This window comes from Alexandromys fortis, unplaced genomic scaffold (assembly GCF_014885135.2).
Source record: "Alexandromys fortis isolate MF-2015 unplaced genomic scaffold, M_Fortis_MF-2015_v1.1 scaffold_408, whole genome shotgun sequence".
Classification (NCBI taxonomy): domain Eukaryota; kingdom Metazoa; phylum Chordata; class Mammalia; order Rodentia; family Cricetidae; genus Alexandromys; species Alexandromys fortis.
Genome location: NW_026068283.1, coordinates 170,600 through 176,952, shown reverse-complemented (window position 1 = coordinate 176,952; position 6,353 = coordinate 170,600).

The window sequence follows — 6,353 nt, the reverse complement described above, 5'->3', positions numbered from 1 at the left end:
AATTGAAAATTAATTCAAAGCCAGGTGGTGGTGTTCTCATGCTTCTAATCCCAGCACTCGGGAGGCAGAGGCAGGCGGATCTCTGAGTCGAGGCCAGCCTGGTGTACAGAGTGAGTTCCAGGACAGCTGGGGCTACACAGAGAAACCCTGTCTTGAAAAACAAAATAAACAAAAAGGCCACCAGGAAAGCACTCAAATCATTGGCCTTTGAATGTGAAAAGATCTTTTTGTTGTCTAGTTTCTGAGACAGGGTCACCTCACCTCAACTATATGGTCCTTCTGCTTCTGTCTCCTGAGTGCCAGGATTGCAAGTGTGTGCTGCCCTTCCCGGCTTCCTCTTGCTGTGGTTGTGGTCACTCTGTTTCTATGATATGCCCATGGGAGTCAGAAGACAACTTGTTGGGATCAGCTACCGTGTGGATTCCTCAGGCTTGGCAGCCATCGTCTTTGCCTGTCCCCACCTCACAACCCTCTTCAGTCTGTTTTGACTGAGCTTACAATCATCTGGGGATGGTTGAAGTGTTAGAATAGAAGCATGCTCAAAGGGGGAAGCTGTGCAAACTGCCTCTTATGACCCAGACACAGGGTCTGCAGGGGTGGAAGGAAGGTGAGGGTATCTCTCCGTGATGGTTGGCAGAAAAGTCAGCCAGAGAAAAGGGAGTTAGTGGGAAAGAGCAGCCCAACCTTCTTGTGGTGGTTTTTGTATTGTTTCATTTTTTTGCCTTTTTTTAAAAAAATATGTATTTATTATGTATACAATATTCTTTCTGTGTGTATGCCTGAAAGCCAGAAGAGGGCACCAGACCTCATTACAGATGGTTGTGAGCCACCATGTGATTTCTGGGAATTGAACTCAGGGCCTTTGGTAGAGCAGGCAATGCTCTTAACCACTGAGCCATCTCTCCAGCCCTGCTTTTTTTTTTTTTTTTTGAGACAGGGTTTCTCTGTGTAACCATCCAGGCTGTCTTGGAGCTCACTTTGTAGACCAGGCTGGCCTCAAACTCACTGAGATTCGCCTGCCTCTGCCTTCTGAACACTAGGATCAAAGAAGTGTGCCACCGCCATCCGGCATCCAGTGCTCTTGTGATTGAAGAGTTATGTCCTAGGAGCCCTTTCTTTCTTCTTTTTTCCCCCCTGTGGAGAGATATCTGTGGAGACAACACAATACAAAAGGGAAGGAAAAGAAAGGTGGGTTTACAAGGGGTCATGATAGAGCCAGCCTGCCTAGAATTCCCCAGTGATAGGTGCGGCTCAGATATTAGGCAGATGCTCTGCCACTGAATCACGCCCCCAGCCCCTCACTGGGGGCCTCTAGGCAGGGGCTCCATAACGAGTCTTTGTACACTCGCCTTTCTTTTCCTTCCCTGCTGTGCTCTGAACGGGAAGAGTTACAGAATACATTGCACAGTTCTCAGCGTGGCCTTGCTGTAGCCCCTTTTGGTATTGGTCACGGGCAAAGCTTGTTCCCTTACAGCTCACAGCCAGTCCAGAAGAAACTCCCACTGATGAGTTGACAAAAAGGTAAAATATGGACCCCCCACCTGGAGGAGTGGGCTTGGTGGGGGCTGGAGGTGACTGGAATGACCAGGTTAGGGGGAGAGATCAGGGGTGGTCCTTGCTGTTGTCCACAGCCACTTGAAGGTAAAAAAAAAAAGCATCAAAGGACGGTATCACCTAGGGACTGCGCTCAGCCTCCCTCACAGGGCCTGGAGCTCAGTGGGCTTTAGGGACAATATTGGAGTTCCAGATAGGGAAAAGGGTGTGTGTTGTTACAGCAGAGGGAGGATGGATCAGACACAGGACTACAGATTCCACAGACACCCTTTGCCCTTGGTGACGCTGCATTTTACTTTACCGGCATGGGTGTGCATGCACACATGCGCGCGTGCACACACACACACACACACACACCTAATTCACACTGACACAAGCACATACCCCATACAAACACGTTGGTAGCCCTCCCAAAATGTCCACAAACGCATGGACACACACACACAATGTTCATTCACACTGTGGATCTCAGACTCACCAGGTCTCCACACATGCCCGGAAACCCTCTGTCCCCTGACACAGTGCTCCACCATACTTACAGATGTTAGCATTGACACCCATGCTGCTAGACACCCTTGTTGACACATGGAAAACCACCAACACCGAGAAGACTGTCGCAGGATGGATTGACACTATGGAGAACCCTCTTCCTGGGAGATATTTTCACCGTCTTTCTGAATAGCCCTGGGTCAGCTTGACCTTTAGCCTGTCCCTCCCTTGAGTGGACGTAATGTTCTCTTCCCTCCCTTATCAAGCAGGAGCATCCAGAGATAATCCAGAGGAACCCTCGCATTGCTCTAGACCAACAGGATAAGTGGTGTTGTATCTTCAAATCGTCAACCCAAGGATTTGGTTGTTTTAAAGACAGGATCTCATGTAGCTTTGGCTTGCCTGAAGTACCCTGTGTTGTGGAGGATGACCTTGAATTTTCGTTCGTCCTGTCTTCAACTCCCAGAGTTGGGGATCAAACTCAGGGCTTCAAGCATGCTAAGCAAACACTACCAACTTAACCCTAAGGGATTTCTGCTCGGTCGCTTCCCAAATTCAGCCAGAGGCACAGCTTCTGAACTGTTAGATGTTAAGCATGCCCAGGTCATCCAGCTTATGCAAGACACCTAGTCGCCTGCGTAGTTTGGACCAGCGGGACTGAAGCGCCACCTGGTGGTCATAATGAGAACTGTGGCTAGCTCCGGCAGGAGGCTCTGGCTGGTTTGGGCTTAAAGAAAAGGCCCACTTCTGCAGCCATCCTAGACAGTTCTAGAACATGGCCACACTCCTGGACACATCAAGGGGCAGAGACCATCTCTGAGTCCGAGTGGAGGGAGAGTATTCACAGGCAGTGCCCTGTGACCACTTGTGACCAGGAGTCATGACCAAGTCGGAATGATTCCTGATAAATGAGTTTGAGGCCGCACTACCAAAGTGTGAATTTAGGGACTTGGTCTTGCAGGTACCATTTAAATCTTCTTTGCAGCTGGGATGAGCATGCTGTGAACCCTGGGGTAGGATAACACGGAATTCAGACCACAAGCTTCATCATGTGAGGAATGAGGGTGAGAACTCCTGCCCTCATCCTAGCCCCCCTCTTCCCAACGGAGCTGAAGAAGACACAGGCATGAATGTGACCCAGAACCTGTGCAACCAGTCCCTTGCTTTCTTTTATTTGTTTTTAAAAATCACATTTTAGCCAGCATGGTGGTACTGACCTGTAGTGTCAGCTACTCCAGGGACTGAGGCAGGAGGATCACTTGGTTCTGAGAGTTCGAGGCCAGCCTGGGTAACAGGTGAGACCCTGCATAGATAAACACACAGACAACTGTGTGGATAAGGCAGCAAACAAAACTTGATCCCCGACTGCAAACCTGTGACCCTGGCACCCGGGAGGCTGAGGTGAGGACTAGAGAGATGGTCCAGTGATGCAGAGGACATAAGTTCAGTTACCAGCATCCACATCCAGAGGCTTACAGACACCTGTAACTCCAGCTCCAGGGGATCATCCTGGCTTCCCAAGGCACCTGACACATCACATGTGTGCACGGACACACACGCACACTCACACACGCACATCTATGGAGGACACACGCTACGCAGTGTGTTATTTTCTCCTTGCTCTGCTGTAGACGATCCGTCTGATGAGTGGGTTACAGTGATGAGCTCATAGGCACAGCCAGATGCTTTTCTGTCTCACCTGGTCCCTCTGGACCTGTTTCTCTCCTGCCTGCTGGTCCCCATGGCCACTTATAAAATAATAATTCAGAGGCTTAATATTAATTATAATTGTTTGGTTGATGGCTCAGGCTTATTACTAGCTAGCTCTTACATTTAAATTAATTCATTTCTAATAATTGTGTATTGATATGTGGCTTCATGACATTACCTGTTCTCTAGTACATCTTGATGCTCTGGCAGCTGCTGGCATCTCCTTGACCCTTCTTCACCTGTATGCCCGCTTAGATTTCCCACTATATTCTGCCCTGCCATAGGCCAAAGCAGCTATATTCATGAACCAATAAAAGCAACACATATTCACAGCATACAGAAAGACAGCCTGCATCAACTAGGACGTGGGGGACTCGGAGGCCACTTGAGTCCACCTAGACTGATTGAAACCCTTGGCTTTCATGTGGGCTTGTGTGAGAGAGCATGCTGGATGACACCTCTGACATCATAGTCTGGGATGAAGACAAACGCCTGAAATATCAGCTCCTAATATGAAGAGGCAGGTTTAGGACATCAAAGAAGACTATATCTAGTGAGTTTGAGACCGTCCTGGTACATAAGACACTGTCGGAATGATCGATTGAATAAATAGAGAGTGGCAGGATGGTCCGCAAGAAGAGCGTGTTCATACTGCCCATTTCTGAGCATTATTCTGAGATTTATTACACAGCCAACTGCCCCACGATCTGACCTCCCTGCTCTTGCTGGGTGGTGGTGGTGCAGGCCTTTAATCCTAACACTTGGGAGGCAGAGGTGGGGGATCTCTGTGAGTTCAAGGCTAGCCTGATCTACAGAGAGGGCATTTCCAGGACAGCCATGGCTACACAGTGGAAACCATGTCTCACAAAACGAAACAAAACAAAATTAAGCTCTTAACTCCGAAGTGGAACCCAGGGCCTTGTTCACGCCAGGCAAGCCTTCTACCATGAAACTGCATACCTGGGGCTTCACTAGGGGATTGAGGCAGGGGCCCCACCTTAGATAACGAACTCCAAGCTCTTCAAGCCAGTTTTCACCTGAACCAGTTCAACTGCCACTCACTGTCACAGAAACACATGAAAAGAACTCATACGCGGAGGGGGAGAGAAAGCCTACTTGTCCTATTGAATATGGGAACATTCTTGGCTCCCAGATCCAGGCTGAGGAAGGAAGGGGTTGACAAGAGACTGGGAAATAGGAGTCAGGAGTGGTGGTGGTGTGGGACTTTGGAGGAGCTTCCTGGCCTCACTCCTGTCTTCTGGCCCCACCTCACCCTCTTTCTGAGGCCTGTACGTATCTGAAATCACAGCCCTTAGCTATCCCACCCCATTCTCTTTCTGAGGCCTGTCCTCAAGAAAGATGGAGATGCTGGAGAGGCACCTGGCACTCTCCTGTCCTTTGCTGCCCCTGTCCAGCAAATGTTAACCATCAGCTTTTTTTTCCCCTGCACACATCATCCTTGATCATGACTGCCATAGGGGGCGGATGTGCCAAGACCACTTCAAGTCCAGGGTAGATGCATCCCCACTCTCCTGACCCCTCATTTGACTGTTTTCTGGTCCCCATAACTACATTTCCATATCTCGTTTGGGGGCAACAAGAAGGGGTCACCTATTAGATGAGTCAGATAACTGGGTTCCCATTTCATGGCTGTGTGACTCTTGGCAAGCCATCCACCAGTTTCCTCATCTGGAAAAAAATGCTCACAATAAGAGCATCTAGGACTGGGTATATAGCTGGTCTGTTGTTATTTTGCAGGAAGACTTCGGTTCAGCTGACACCCCAGGCTTGGTGGTGCATGCCTGAAATACCAGCACTCTGGAGGCAGAGGTAGCAGGATCAGAAGTTCAAAGCCATTCTTTGCTACATGGGAAGTTTCAGCCCAACCTGGGCTACAATACCTTGTCTGAAGCAGGAGGTTTTAACAGAGCGTGGAACATTGCAACTGAAATAGAAATATTAGCTTTTGTGGTGGTTGTAACTGGTATAAACTTCACTCCTCCCATCTCTGGACCTGGACGCTTTGTTCCACCCTTCACCTGTGTAAAAAGCAAGCGCCTGCACTGGAGGGTTTTTAACTGGTCCTGGAGCGTCACCTGGTGGTGAGTTCTGGTTTTGCATGGCAGAGGTTGAGAGACGAAGGTCACTTTTATTGCTTCTGTGGTCACACACCCAGAAGGGCTGGGAGTGTGTTCCTCTGTGTGAGCGTTCTGAGGGGCCTGCACATGGATGGGTGGAGCCGAGTCTGTTTTCTACCCTTGGCTCAGTCTAGTAATCATTTACTCCAGCAACTGTAGGGGGCGATGGTGTCCCGAGCCTGAGCGGCACTCTCCCAACTTTTGTCTTGAGACAGGGTCTCCTGCATCCAGGATGCCTGTACTTGCTATGCAGCTGAGGATGACATTTAACTTCTGATTTTCCACCGTCCCTCTCCACCCCCGGGTCTCTTTTTCCCTTCCCTCTGAACCCGCTCTCGATGGGTCCACCGGTGCTCTGTTCCCTAGGGTTGGGTGTGGGAAAGGCTGAGGACCGGGTGAGGGCAGGATTCTGCAGCTGGAATTCCTCTGGTGCTGTTTACAGGCCTGCTTTTTTTTTTTTTT